This window comes from Stegostoma tigrinum, chromosome 4 (genome assembly GCF_030684315.1).
Source record: "Stegostoma tigrinum isolate sSteTig4 chromosome 4, sSteTig4.hap1, whole genome shotgun sequence".
NCBI lineage: Eukaryota > Metazoa > Chordata > Chondrichthyes > Orectolobiformes > Stegostomatidae > Stegostoma > Stegostoma tigrinum.
The window spans coordinates 13,146,659-13,162,691 of record NC_081357.1 but is presented as its reverse complement, the minus strand read 5'-3'; the positions used below and the strand labels follow the sequence as shown (position 1 = coordinate 13,162,691).

General features: G+C 44.2%; 1 long non-coding RNA gene across 1 annotated transcript; it reads left to right on the top strand.

Annotated features, from left to right (window-relative positions):
- The first annotated feature begins 3,182 nt into the window (after positions 1-3,182).
- Positions 3,183-10,781, top strand: LOC132209525 (uncharacterized). Its single transcript, XR_009445655.1, has 3 exons — positions 3,183-3,356; positions 4,174-4,303; positions 10,196-10,781. It is a non-coding gene; the product is annotated as an uncharacterized LOC132209525 (long non-coding RNA).
- The last annotated feature ends 5,252 nt before the right edge of the window (positions 10,782-16,033 follow it).

The following is a 16,033-nucleotide window of genomic DNA, read 5'->3' as shown; positions in this document are numbered from 1 at the left end:
GGAACGCCAATGATCTCAAGGTCAGCGACCACTTCCAAATCCCAGAAACACCTGCCAAAGGTGGTTGGAGATATGTCTCCAGGATCAGCCTCATCAGCCGCACAAGGACCCATGTTACCGTGATCACTGACATGGAATGTCTGAAGCGGACAATCATATGCATTAGCAAGTGATAGACATGTATGTGAAATCTATACCTTCTCATTTCTGTTCCTTTCATGAACAGGAACATCTTCACCCGACTTACTCAATCCAGCTCACTCACAATTTTGAAAAGTCCATCAAATCTCCGCTCAGCCTTCTTCCTTACAAGGAGAACATCCCAAACTTCTTCAATCTAGCCTCAAAAGTGAAGTTTCTAATTCCTGGGACAATTCTTGGAAATCCCTTCCTCACACTGTCCTACATACCCCAGCTAATGTGCCACCCCTGACAGTGCACAATCCTCCCACCGAGGTCTAACCAGTTTCTTATCCAGAAAAGGTCACGCTACCATCTCCCTACAAATAGTCACAATGCAGACTACAGCAGGTCGACATTACAACTTGCTAAAGGAGACACAGGGAAAGGGTAAGAAATGTTAGCCTGTCATTAATAATCATGTCCCAGGAAGGCGGAAATAATACAAACACAGGAGGCACTGATCCAGGTGGTCATGTTTCTGCTGCATAATACTTGCAGGGAGACTGAACAGTTCATGAACAAATTACAGATGTGAAAAAGGGAGCCCCCTGCGACTCTGCAATGCATTTCTGAAGAAGGGTCCAGGCCCGAAATGTCAGCTTTCTTGCTCCTCTGCTGCTGCTTGGCCTGCTGTGTTCATCCAGCTCTACACATTGTTAACTCTGAAATGCAGGCCTTGTAATTGTCAAGATATAAAAGCAGACTTTGGTGTCAGATTTGCCCCTGGATGCTGGTTTTATTTCAGTGAACACTTTGTGGTTCAGATTTCAGGGCTATTGACCATGATCTTGTATTGGAGCGAGGTACAGAGTTGGTTTGCCTCCTTTACATGAAGACAGCCACAACCCCCTCCCTGCAACATTTACATGATATTTACATCTTTTGAGGCTGAACTCATGTCAGGTGAAGAAAAACAGTGAGAAAATGTAAAGCCAGTCACCCTCCTCTTGATCATTTGTATAAAACAGGTCCATTTATTTCACTATTTGTAGTTTTTATCAAATGATATTTAAAATTTACCTGCAATTCTTCCTGATTTGTTACTACCTGGAAAATTTGCAAGGCAATTTGCATGTTGCTTCCAGCTTCAAAGCTAACTGCCACCAACTCCCATTAATTTGTGTTAATACTTGAAGAAATTAAGATCTGCAGAGGCAGCATTGAAGAATTTGATGAAGCAACAAGTAATGGTATTGTTTGTCGAAGCAGTGTTACGATGTGCTGTATTTTTCCGCCTGCCCCGAGATTCTACAGTGGTTCCAACAGATCGAAAATTAGCAAAGATGACCATATCTACTCCAAATGGTTTTCCTGATGGCTAGTTTGTTTGACAAGTTTGGTAACAGTACAGTCAGAAGAATAATGAGGTGCATCAGGCCGTCAACAAAGACCTCCGCAAACAATTATCGCCATCAATCGACAGCTCATCACTGCACAGTAAGAAACTGCCAAATTGCTTGTGAAAAGTCTCAGAGATGCAACAAGATGTTCCCAACGTCGAAATGCATCTGAGCAGCCTTCTCCCTAATTGCTGCCACACATCTCACCATCACCCACTTTGGCCAAACCCCACTAAGAATCCAGCCACAGTTACTGAACACCCCCATTTTACAGCCTGTCTTTTCATGAAGGATCCTGCAGAACTCACCCAGTAAAGGAACCCCCACAAAAAGGGGCACGGGGAATTTTCACAGAAGCAATGCCCACCTTTTACAGCACTAGCACCAATGTCCCAGTAAGGCGAAGAGTTTAATTATCCCAAAGTCATTGTGAGGAGCCACAGAGAGAGTGTAAAAGTAAGGCAAGTGGGTTAGGTGGCAGGTGGAGGGGGTGTCAGTTCTGTGGGTGCACGTGGAACAGGGTGGCAGGTAGTTGAGTGATCAGAGTGGCAGATAGATAAGGTGCAGTGTGGCAGGTGTTTAAGCATTCTGGGTGGCAAATATGTAAGGGGGTAGGGTGGCATGTGGATGAGCGATCAGGGTGGCAGATTGGGAAGGGCGGGCCGTGGCGGTGGGTGAGTGATCATGGTGGCAGATAGGGAAGGGTGGAGATTGGCAGATGGGTGGTTTGAATGACAGGTGGAATAGGCATTTGAGTGATGAGGATATACTGGGGTAGTGTGGGGAGCTAGGTTGTGTGGGGGTATTTGGATCACATAGGGTTGGGGTTAGTTAATTTGTGTGGTGGTGTCATGTATGCATGCCAGGATAGTCTGGCAGAAGGCAAGGGCAGTTGGGTAAGGTCATGTAGGTCCGAGGTACGATATGAGATGAGTTAGGGCAGGCCACTGCTGTTTGACCGGTGATGAGATGTGCTCGCATGGGTAGCTGGGAATGTAGTTGAGTGGTAGTTGGATCAGGCTGGGGAAAGTCAGATCAGGATGGTGTGTAGTTGAATAATGGGTGATCATTGGGAGCAGAAGGGCTGATCTGGTGGTGATGGGGTTAGTTGTCTGGTCAGGAGTGTGATTGGGTGATGGTAGAGAGACAGGGACACACAGGATAAGTTGAATAGTGTGTTGTAGTGTCCTCGTGCAGCCAGGGAATTGGTGGACATCAGAGATGGGGGTAAAGTGGGAGTCAAGTGGCTCACTGTATCATTAACCAGGAGTTCGAACTGATTTTTATTTATCCGTGCATTATTTCCTCGGCAGCCTGTAGGCCAGTGATCCAGATCTCTTCAAATTCTCCCAATCGAGCTCAGGCTGAGAGACCTTCTTGAAGGCTTCAGGAAACAAGATTGGATTGGGACTTCTGAGGGAACCTGATGTGTACCTTTTGGGTATGTCCCATCTCTGTCTACCCATGGAACGGTCTGGGCCCATGAATCATCACAAGGTGTGTAACAAAATAATGTTCCCATAATTCCTCAGCTTCAGTGTTTCTGTATCATGTGACAGCCATGCCTGAGGGCAAGCCATATTCAAAACCATTCTCCAAAACGGTATAAAAAGATCCGTGTTCTCTGCTCAAACCTCAGATCCACCTTAAGGTGCTGATAGTCATTCAGTGCGTTCAACAGGGATCGGAGCAGAAACCAAGATGCTGACACTGTTCTGAACTGTGTCTGTCCTCTTCGGACATCAAGTTGCTGCTCGGGAAAAGGTGGAAGAGGTGGACAACTTCTGTAAAGAAATTGATTGTCTCTTACCAGAGACCACCATTTTGGAGAACGTGAGTACAGTTCAAGGTTTATTGCATTCTGTCATTTTTGTACCATTGGAAATTATTGAGTGACTGCTTTCAATTCTCTAACGTGTAGCCCATAAGGAACCCACACCTCAGTTATGAAACATGTGAGGGAACTGAAGCTTATCCTCAGGTCTCATTGACATCAGATTCGGTGCATACTCTGTGGAGATTGTAAGAGTGAGAGGTCACCTCATTGACACTTCCAAAACTCTTAAAGGGCTGGCAAGGGTAAATACCGGAAGGGTGTTGCTGCTGGCTTGGATTCTTGAATCACAGAACACAGTCTCAGAATAAGGGAACAAGCCATTTAGGACTGAGATGAGAAAGTATCAGAACAAAGTAAGAATGTGAAGTTCAAGTCAAAGAGCAGCTCCAATATTTCTGCCTCGCTCCTGTGTCTATTATTGGATATTCTGTTGAAATTGGTTCGCTTTGTCCCAAATTCTGAATGAGAAATGAGGCCCAAACTGAATTCCGTTGAAATTTCTCTTGGTCTTACATACATCTGCGGAAAGTTCATGTGGAAGATTTTCAACAACATTCCGTAGTTTTGATACTGAAAGCACAAGGGAGAAAATGATCCATTATGCAAAAAATAACCAAGGTGAAATGGTTGAATGGAAAACAAGATAAATTAAGAGCAAGATTCACAACAAAATCTCCCAATTCCCTTTAAAACTCAAAGCATGGCTGACACCAATGTTTCATTCAGACACCTGGGACAATCCCCTAAACAGAATTATTTTCAGGGACACTTCAGTTCCATCATGTGCTCATGCATTTTATTTTGTTGTTTCAGGGTTATGAAGAAGTTACATTTAATCCATCCCCATGGGTTGAAACAACAGTCCATGGAATGGATTTGAAAGATGCAGTGAAGGCCGGCTTCGAGCGACTTTTCAAATATTCACAGTTCAACAACGATAATGGTACGGTTTGCTGTTGCTTCAATGTGACATTGGAATAGGAAATAACACTTTACTATTTGGCCTGGCTCATTTGAAACTTTCTATGTGGAGATGCACACTGACCAATTGATACCAGATTTGCTGGAATCAGTTGTTTCTCCAGGATGTTGTGCATTGTGCCCTCCATTGCTTACCCGCTGGAATCTGTGGAAGCTGTCCCCACATGGGTGCAGCGGGATCCTAAGCTCACTTTCCCATTCCCATCACGATCTCCAATTTGTCATTGGGCATTAAAAAGTTATCCGGGCCAAAACTAAGTGGGATAAATTAATATTTTCTAACCTCCAGGATGAAAGTCTAGGCAACGGGGCAGAGGAGTGAGCTGGGAAAGGGCAAGTCAAATGGCACAGCAAGAGTCAGAGAACCTCGTGGGAATAGCGTATCAGTAAAGAAGGTCAATGTAAAGATTATCAGGAAGAAAATGAAAGACTCTTTAGTTGAATGTACAAAGCTTTTGTAGCACGTTCGATGAACTGGGGACATCAATAGAATGAAGGAAATCAAATCCAAGACCCAGATGTATTATTGCAAAGTCACCGATGCTGGGAAATAAATCTTCTAGAGTCTGCGAACTTTCACAAAAATCAAGGGAATGTGAAAGGAGCTGCCCTGAAATTAAAGGGTGACAAAGAGCAGTGGTGAGAAAGGATCCTGGTTCAGAATTTTCAGAAGGAAAATCAGTATCGATGGCGATTGGGAATATCAAAGGCCGGAGGGAAGGCTTCATATATTTCACTTTCTATACTTGTCATCATTGCCTTACAGCTCACAACTTCAATGAAAAGACAATGATCAAAATAGAACTGAATTCCACATTCAGTCTGAAAGTGATATTATTTGGTCCCAAACAAGAACCTTGAACATAGTGACAGACAATAGCACTGGTGTGAGAGGAGGGTTGGCCAAAATAAATTTGTTAATGGGTTTAAGCCGTATGGCCATTACTAAACTTTGTGAAACATTGAAAAATATAAATAAGAACAGACACAACATTAAAAATTTAGCAAGAAGGGCTCATCAACAGTTTGTTCCTGAATTTAATGACAGAATTACATTGAAAAGAATCGTTTTTTAAGGTTGCAAAAAACAACAATAAATCTAACTTTTGAGAGTATTTCAGAAAGCGTTGTGTGACCAAAGGCATCAGAAGGAATAACAGAGATAGTTAGAACTGCAGATGCTGGAGAATCTGAGTTAACAAGGTGCAGAGCTGGATGAGCACAGCAGGCGAAGCAGCATCAGAGAAGCAGGAATGTGTTCATCCAGCTCCACACCTTGTTATCAAAGAAGGAAAAACAGTTTGTGAATTCGCTTTTGTAGAAATGTAAAGAGTAACGAAAACAGGCGTTGTCTCTATCATTTCCTAGCTGTGATATTTCCCCTGTGAGGAACATTCAAGGCATAAGTGGAAAAATATTCTGCCTCCGTCTTCAAAGTGGAAGATACAAATTGTACACCAGAAATACAGGGAAACCAAATCAACTTATTTAATGCAATATCCTTTTATTGTCACATACACTCCATTGCAGGAGAGCAGTGAAAAACCTTCACAATGTCTGCCTTCTGAATGTGACACCTCCGGTACAAGCGCCTCGGTACAATTCTGGGATACAGCAGAGGGATAGAAGTTGTTGTTTAATGACGGAATTGGAAATTAGTTAAAAATAGGAAACTATGCAGGGGTTAACATTCCACAGTTCGAAGGTAAGTTCTAAGGCAAGGATTGTGTCCTCACGCCGGTCTCTGTCCAGGACTCACTGCCTGGGTACTGCTCCGGGGCAATTTCCCGGGGGCTGCTGTGGGGCTTCAAATATATGCTGCTCTCTGGTCCCAGGCCACATGCTGCTCCAGGCTCACTGTTGGCAGTGTTCTGTGACTCACAGGGTGTGCCTGCAGACCCCAGGATACAAGGGCACTCTGTTTTTGCTGGTTGCTATGTGGGACTGTCCCCGTTCGTGGGACTGGGCCTGTTCACGCAGGTCCTCCTTAGGACGTGGCCAGCTCACCTTGCAAACCCACTATTCAGGGGTATGTGGGGAGAGAAAGTTCAAACCACAAGAGGAGAGAAATAAAAATGGAAAAAAGCTAAAGAAACTGGTGAGCAGAGAATCACTGACCAGAGTTCATCTGAGAAGACAAAAAGTCTTGGTGAAATTTAAGAGACCAAAAATTGCCAAACGTGATTGCCAAATCTAAGGGCCAATAAATATGGAGCTGGAAACTCACAGCAGGTCTGACTGCATCTGAGGCCCAAGGAAGTCAATGAGTCAGGCCAAAACTCCACAGCAGGTGTGCCAACTCTGAGGGTTCTGAAAATTGGAGCTGCCAAGTGTAATTATCCAAAACCTGCCAGATGCTAAAATGCAGTAAAAGCGTTCGCGTCATATATCATGGAAACAGACACTTTGTTCCAACTCATCCATGCTGACCAAGTTTCCGAAGCTAAACTCGTCCCACTGACCTGCATTTGGCCCATATCCCTCGAAGCATTACCTATTCATGGACCTGTCCAAATATCTTTTGTTTGTTACAACTGAACCTGCATCGATCACTTCCTCTGGCAGTTTATTTCACCTATGAACCACCCTCTGTGTAAAAACGGTGCCGCTTGGGATCCTTTTGAATCTTTCTCCTCTCACCTTAAAAACAATCCCTTTCTTTTGAGCACACTCACCCTCAGGAAAGGACTTTGCTATTTACCATATCGATGCCCTTAGTGATTTTATAAACCTTTATAGGGTCACCTCTCATCGTCGTCCATTCCAGGGGAAAAATGTCCCAGCCTATCCTCCCACTCCTTCAAACTCAAAACCTCTTGACTTGGCAACATCCTGGGAAACCATTTCTATACCCTTTCCAATTTAATCATATCCTTCCTCTGACAGGGTGACCAGAACTGCACACAGTACTCCAGAAGAGGCCTCACCAATATCCTGTAAAACCTGATGTCCCAATTCCTGTACTCACTGGCCTCAGCAATGAAGGCAAGCGTGTTAGATGCTTTCTTCACCACCCAGTCTGCCTGTGATTTTTAAAGAACTCTGCATCTGAACCACGAGGCTTCTCTGTTTGACAACACAAACCAGGGCCCTACCAATAACAGAATAAGTCCTGCCCTTGGGGGAGAGATGATGGGAACTGCAGATGCTGGAGAATTCCAAGATAATAAAATGTGAGGCTGGATGAACACAGCAGGACAAGCAGCAGCTTTTCGAAAACACAATAGCTCATCTTTTTCCAAATTAAATTCCATCTGCCACTCCTCAGCCCATTGGCCAAATTGATCAAGAACCCTTTGGAATTTTAGATAACCTTATTCACTGTCAACTCTTGCACAAATTTCTATGAAATGTAAATGAGGAAATGGAAATAAGATTGTTTTCTGTCACCTTTCACAGAAAAACAAAGAACTGCAGGGTATTGGTAGAAAATTGGAACTGATAGCAAAGGAAAGCTGAATAATAAAGTTAGAAATACAACGTCTGATGAAAATAAACAATGTTTAAAGATCCTTGAGAAATAATTTAGTTTTTTGAGGTTGTAATTAGTGAGATAGGAAAAAGGGAATCAGAACATGTAGAATACTCAAACTTCCAAAATTATTTGACAAGTTTATTCACAAAAAACTAATTTGAAAGTGAGCATTAGAGGTAAGGTATTGGCGTGGATGAAGGATTGGTTCATGAAGAGAAAATAGGAAATAGAAATGAAAGTAGCATTTTCATTTGGCTGTGCATAATTATTAGATGCTCCAGATATAAGTGTTGAGGCTCCACATATTGGAAGGAGTTGATCCCATTGAAAGGCACAACTTTGTGATGACACTTGAAAATGCGAAGGTAGAGAAATTGTTTCTCTTGGCTGGAAAATCTTGAGATTCAGACCTCGATTTTGATCCTAAACTGGAGACTAAGTTTTCTCTCCCAGGCCCTGGGAGAAAATGGCAATAAAGACATTCTGGAGCCAGCTGTAGGCTGCAGCCAGGCCATGAACCAGGGAAAAGGTTTGGAGGCAGCCTTTTCTTCCCAGTTCCAATAAAAGCAGAAAGACCCTGCACCCTTGTCCTCACACAGCCCCCACCTGCACCCCATCCCAGCACCTCCCAACCCCCAAACAACATCCTATCTCGGCCACAAGCAACCCCCACAGTTTCTCACAATCCCCCAGGTAAGGAATGTATGACAAAAGGGTTTAAAATTCTGTTTCTTTCTGGGACTCCTGAAACAAAGGAAGAAAGGTTCCTCTAATGGTTTTCTTGGACGTGTCAAAGCTTCTGTGAAGCTGACCCTTCATGTTGCGAAAGATGTAGGAGCTGACTCAGTACAATAAATCAGCTGGAGGATTCGATCTGTCTTTGATGTGAACCAGCAGAACAGAAGTTGAATGCATTAGCTGATAGAGAATCTCTGTGTGTGCATCAGCTAAAAGCACTGAATCTTGAAACAGTGTGTGAGGTATCCAAGCACATGGAAGATGTTTTTGAGAGTTCTGGAGTGTGAAGGTGACACTGGGTCCTGTCTCAGCAGGACTGCCATGATGAGCTGAGAAGAAATGTCTCGGCGGTGATCTGCAATCACTGGATCTTGGATGGTGCGAAGCAATTTCATAGACCCGCTACAGTGTGGGAACAGGCACTTCGACCCATCAAGTCCACACCAACCCTCAGGGCATCCCAACCAGACCCATCCCCCTGTAACTCACCCAACCTACACATCCCCGATCACTGTGGGCAATTTAACATGGCCAATCCACTTAACCTGTACATCTTTGGACTGTGGTAAGAAACCGAAAGCACCTGAAGGAAACCCACACAGACATGGTGAGAATGTGCAAACTCCACACAGAGTGGAATTGACCCCTGGTCCCTGGCACTGTGAGGCAGCAATGCTAAACACTGAGCTACTGTGCCACCTGCTCAATAGCTATGGAAAAACCATTATTGGGTAATATTTGAAGATCACTTATGTCCAGCAAAGACGAGATGAACTCTTTTGGAGAAAAGTGCATTTTTGAGACACATTGGCACTTTATGCATTGCCAAGTTTTTGCTGAACATATTGTCTGAGAATTCAGTTACATTTACTTTTATTGCATCAGCTATTTAAAATGTGAAAATTGGTCATTTCCAGTGAACACCACTTCCCGGTTAGCTCATGCGTACTTGTCTTGAGTTAGTTTGCTTCTTATGGAATGTGTTTGCAAAAGCAAATTTTTTTCCATCAGTTTCTTTTGGCAGGATGATTTGAGAAGTTTAAAATTTCCTCGCTGTATCAATCTCTAAGAGTATCGTACCCATGTGTTTGACATTTCTTGTGTCACCTCTTTTGTCAACGTGACTCAACCGAGAGTCAGACTGTGATTCATGGGGCTGTTGACATCAGGTGCAGAAGCTGGTCAATGTGAATCTTTTCATGAATCAATACATTACAAATCCTTTAGCTTCTTCTTCTGAGAACATGGTTGTAACTGCTCATTCAAATAATTCAGTTCATCTGAAGGTGGCTCATGTTCTTTCTGTCATTCTCACAAATGTTTCATTTTGTGTTTTTCTGATGTGGAAGTGCTGGTGTTGGCCTGGGGTGGACACGGTCAGAAATCACATGGCACCAGGTTATAGCCCAACAGGTCTGTGTGAAAACACAGGCTTTCGAAGCGTCAAGGGCACTTTCACTCTCTTTGACCAGTGACTCACCCAAAATAAATTATTTCAGTGTGACATCTGATGTTCTGTTCGATTACAATCTTTTCAAACAGTGCTTTAAGTGCTTAAGGAGCTGAAAGGCCTGCTCTTGCTCTTCTTTTCACTCTCTAAATGCTCCAGAGTAAATGTACATCATCTTAAATCTGTTGCAGGGCATTTGATGAAAGTGATGGCAGTAACCTTAGCAGCGAACAATATGAAGGCCGAGTGTTCCAATTGATGAAGGCTTTGGAAGCAGACAACAGACCCTTTGACAAAAGTGTCTTTTACATTGGTTGGTTTAATGGACAGAGGCTAATGGAAGTTGCCTTTCAAAAGGAAATTTGAAATTGTTCTGATTCGGTCAGACATCAAACAGTGAGGTGTGCTTATTTCTATTGTATGGTTCTAAACATTTTGATCGCCCATCGAGCACATATTGGATTCAGTCTGTGTATGTGTCAGTACTTGGTGTTTGAACAACTCCCCTCATCTCCTCTTTTCAGATCCCGATGGCCCTGTTAATAAACACTGCCCTCCACCAGCAGTGAGAAGGATTTGTCGCCAACCCACACTGCCTCATTTTGACATGGTGAGTTTTATTCAGCTCTCTTAACTTCGACAGTCACGCGGGTTTTGCTCTTTCTGAAATTGTTCTAAATTCAGTATTCATATTTTTTAAGTCTAATTATTTTAAGAAGCTTCTCTCTTGTGTGAGTTCAGTTCAAAGTGTGACAACATAATCCTGCGGAGGGAGATCTTGATTCACATGGGGGACTGCGATCCTGTCATTACCCAATTGAAATAAATTGCATAGAAGACAAGGGTAAGGAAGTGACAGTGAATTTTCTAAAGCAATGGTGTGGCTTCAAATAATGTACTGCATTCATTTATAATGCATGGATTTGCAGAAGAGTGGAAAGGGTTTAGTGATTCCTCTGATGATATGACCTAAAAGTCTCCATACTGCACAAATACGTCAGACTAATCCCAATTGTACATGGGTGGGAGATCCTCTATTGGGTGACAGGGATTCATGTGTTCAGCAATTTTTCTTTTCGTTTGCTTGCTTTCAATAAATTGGCTCCAAACTGAGATTGAGTAGATTCTAGTGTCAGGTCTCGGTTCCAGAATGTTCTACCTTCACACAGCAAAAATTTTATTTGTTTATCTCAGTCATGCTCATGAGAATGCTTCATATTCCTGTGTAAAGATGCAGAGGACTTTTTTTCCACAACTGGAAAAATTTCAATCCGTGTGTGAATAGTTATACATTCTGTACAGTGAAAATACAACTGGACAAATATAATTATATCGATCACAGACTGTGTACAATATGAGGGGCAATATATTCACTCAGAAACCTGCCAATGGGACACCGAATGTGTTTGAGACTCCAAAATGTAGCACTTTTAAATTGGTCCAGATTATCATCCAGAGACTGAAAATGAAACACCATTCTGATTTCCTCAAAAGTATGTTCACATTTGCAATACTCACTGGCCAAATCTGCGATTTCGAAAAGGTATTATTCCTATTAAATTTGATCCACTCACAGGTTTCTGTTTTGGAGGAAATAAGTCGTTATTTTCTAGCCTTTGCTTCTCTGTTGTTTTCCTAATTGCTGGGAATGTGTACTCACTGTGAAATAAAGGGTAATGCATTACAACGCTTTGTTTGTGGTGTGGAAGTGAAGTCGATGGCTGGTCAGACAGTTATTTTGGGAAAGGCCCATACATCCGTCCTCACAAAGTGGGAACACTCCCGCTATTCAGATCCTTGATCCAGATCCAATACTGAATACAATCATTTGAGGCGTCGGTACCAATGTGGGATGCCATCCCTCTCACTATCATATCAAGAAGGAGCGAGGCTGCAAAAGCTTGTGTCTGCAAACATACTGTTGGACTATAACCCGGTGTCGTGTGATACAATCATTGCAGATATGATTGTGGCTCAACTCCACATTCCCATTCATTAAGAGGCCCATGAATGGAAGATTCTTCAATGTTGTGTATGGATTCATTCCAAGCAATCTCACCCCACATGGATTCAAACTCCAGAGTCATCCCTCATCCTTGGAATTGGCCCACCATCACAAGTGATGTACAACATTCCTGAGATGGCTGCGGCAACCTCCATACCCTGAGGCCCACTCTCCATGATTCACCTTGCCTTGTGCACACTCTGACCCGTGCCCCTATCAACAGCGCCTCACGTTGGCTCAGAGCTGCAATGTTCCCCACACTAATGTACTCCTCCGGCTCATCTGGTATTCTAACAGGAAACATTTTCTTTTCATTTCGAGCATTAAGGAACACAAGATGAAACAATTCACATTTTTCTGGAACCTTCCTCCCCTTCCCTATGACTCCATTCCCTGCCTGAAACCCACCTCCTGTCTTGTATTCATGATCACTTCTGACCTTCGACTCTGATGTTGAACTTCCTGTACTAAGCAAAGGATTCTGTTTTGTCCCTCTGCAGCCCCACCTCAAAAGATTGCAGGCACAACATGACATTGAACTCTTCTTCCATTGTTTTCTCCTCTGAGCCCATATCATTGGGCAAGAGCCCACTCCCACCTGGCCTGCACATCCCTGGACACTATAAGACATTTTCCCATGGCCAATCCACTGAACTGGCACATTTTTGGACAATGGAAGGAAATCCATGCAGACACGGGGAGAACATGCAAACTCCACGCAGATAGTTGCCCAAAGGGAGAGTAGAAACTGGGTCCCTGGTGCTGGGTGGCAGCAGTGCGAACCACTGTGTCACCGTGCTTACCTTCTTCATTTAGAACTGTCAATGTGACATTGATGACCTCAAGTCTCTGCACCCCCTTCCCCATTCCAACCCATCTGCCACTCAACTGAGTGCCCTCTGTGCTCTCAGATCTTGCCCTGGCTTTCTGCCCAAACCTGTCAGGAAGGTTGGTACCTTGTTTCCTGGTGTACGGATCTCTGCTTTGCAGAGACTGAGTGCCAGCTCTCACATATCTCCTGGACCGTGACCCCTCCACTGAATACCACGCCATTGTGTCCACTACAGTGACTGATCTTATTTCATCTGGTGATTTCTGACCCTGCCTCCAACTTCACAGTCACCCAACCCTGCTTCTGTCTTCTTCCCCAAAGGCACAGTCAGGATCGTCCAGATGATGCTTTACGTCGTTTCGAAATTTCTAGTTTTCGGGCTCCAGCCACCTCCTCTTCCCCATGGAAGTGCAATCAGCAGTTTCTCCACCTACTGAAGGGAACTTGTGTCACATCTGATTGTTTCTCTCCTCAAACTGCTTCTGTCATCGAGAGTTCCTGCAGTGAACTATTATTCACAGGGGTCACTGGTTGGGAATTTATAAGCACAAAGTTCGTAAGACCATCAAACCTAGGAGCAGAAATTGACCATTCAGCAATCAAAGTCTGCTCTACCAGTCAATGAACTCGCGTCTGATTTGATCATCTTTCTTGCCTTTTGTTCAGGATCCTTTTCTGAATGAAAAATGTTGCAAATTGAGGAGTGATAGATTCAAGACAGACGTCAGAGGCAGGTTCTTTACTCAGAGAGTGGTGAGGGCGTGGAATGCCCTACCTGCCAATGTAGTTAACGCAACCACATCAGGGCCATTTAAACAGCCCTTGGATAAGCATATGGATGATGATGGGACAGTGTAGGGGGATGGGCTTAGATTAGTTCACAGGTTGGTGCAACATCGAGGGCCGAAGGGCATGTTCTGCACTGTATTGTTCAATGTTCTATGTTATATATTCTATGTTGTATGTACCTGTTCATGCTCTGAGTTCATCAGCCTTACCTGTCAGCCATCTCGTACAGAGAGATGCAATTTAATCAAACAGACATTCCTCGCACACTGTCCTGTCCCAGCCTGACCTGTCTCTTCAACTTGCTATTTCTGATTCCTGTGTCTCCTTTCAGCCTCACACTTGCTTCCCTGATGTTGAGGACCCCGCACCCCTCCCTTACACTGCCAATCTCATTTCAACCCTTCCTTGTAGCACCATATTCTCCATAGCCCGTATTCGAGCTGAGGCCTACCTGGCTGAACGCGTTACAATCACTGCATCCCTCACCCTCTGGGCCTGAGGATGTAGGCGAGTTCTTTTCCCTGCAGTCCCTCCGAAGGTTCTCTTCCTCAATTTAAGTCGAGTGGGATTCTTTTGCTGTCTCGAGTCCACATATAGGCAGCAACTACAGGCCTGGATCCTGGTAAACATTTCACCGTTTGGCCGAGGCTTCCCCTTGCTTTGCGGTTTTGGGGCTGACCTGGAGTCCCTCTGATCAGGAATTGCGCTGAATGAGGGTGTGCAATTGGCTCCACTGAAGTGGCATTCCTCACGCTCAGTCAGCCTGGCAAGGGTGTCCACTTCCGCCAGAATACCCTACAACCCATAAGCTCCACATGCCATATTTTCCAATAACAAAGCCAGCTGTAGCACCTGTTTCAACTCCAGTTGGGCCTCAGCTCGTAGGCACTTGTACATGGCCACATCATTAAACCCACAGACTAACTGGTCTCTTACTGTGACATTACGAGTTCCACCAAACTCACAATCCTCTGCAAGTTGTCTTGATCTGGTCAAAAATTCCCAGAAGGGTTGCCCTGGTTGATGAGTTGCCAGTAAAACTGATAGCCTCTCAGAATTAGAGCAGGCTTGACTTGTCATATTGCTGAACTAAATCCATCAACTCTTGAAAGCCTTTAAGATCTGATGCCTCCAGGAAAGCCAGGTTCCTAATAACTGAAAAATCTGCAGGTCAACCAGCTATCTGGAAAATTACTTTCTGCTTTTCATCTGCCCCAAATTGCATTTTTTCAGCATCCAATAATGGCAGGATACCAGAAATGCTTCGCCCCAACTCATAGATAACTGTCGTGAGTAAATTTCTTCATGAGCTTGATTTTCTCTCAGGGCCAATGAAGTAACTCAATAGAGGCTGGTATCCCTTCACCAAGTCAGCCTAAATTTACATGGAGAGAGCCCTGGACACTGATCCAGCTCCGTTACAGCCAGCTCTCAGAGTGAGCAGGATGTCTGACATTCCTCTTCTTATCTGTCAGGCAAGATTCCCTGATTGGACCAGGCTCTGAGATCCACCTGGTTGACCTTGTTGTAATCACTACAGTCCAGATTCAAATGCAGCAACATCCGGACAATATCCAGGCTTGGGCTCGTATGTGACATGTAACATTCGCACCCCAGAAATACCAGGCTATGGCCATCACCAGTAAGAGACTGTCTACCCACAGCTCCTTGACAAACGATGGCCTGACCATCGCTGTAATCCCCACCAACAACAAAAAGACAACTGGACTTGCTAGGTAAGCGTAGCGGTTACAAGAGCAGGTCAGAGGTTAGGAAACCTGCAATGAGTAACTCACCTCCTGACTCGCCAAAGCCTGCCCACCATCTACACGGCACAAGTCAGGAGTGTGGTGGAATGCTTCCCACTGGTTCGGATGGGTGGAGCTCTAATAACACTCACGCAGCTTGATACCACCCAGGATAAAGCAGCCCACTTCCTCTACCAATGATATTAGTACGACCCACAAGATGCAAAGCAGAAATTCACCGAAGATCCTGCATCAAAACCTTTCAGCTCACTACTACTCCCATCCAGAAGGCCAAAGGCAGCAGATACATGAGAACATCACCATCTCCGGATTCCCCTGAAATCCACTCACTGTCCTGGCTTGGAAATATCTCACCCATTCCTTCACTGTTACTGGGTCATAATCCTGGAATTCCCTCCCCAAGGGCAGTGTAGGTGGACTGTAGCGGCTCAAGAAGGCAGCTCACCACCACCTTCTCAAGGGGCAACTAGGGACGGCCAATAAAAGCAGCCTCACAGGCACCGACACTCACATCCCACAAAGGAAGAAATAAAAATCAAAATTCTCATTAAAACGACCAAGGAATCCCAACTCCAAACTTGACAGGATGCCCTGAAATATTGTCTTGTTGAAAAAATAGCGCAAAGGGACAGAA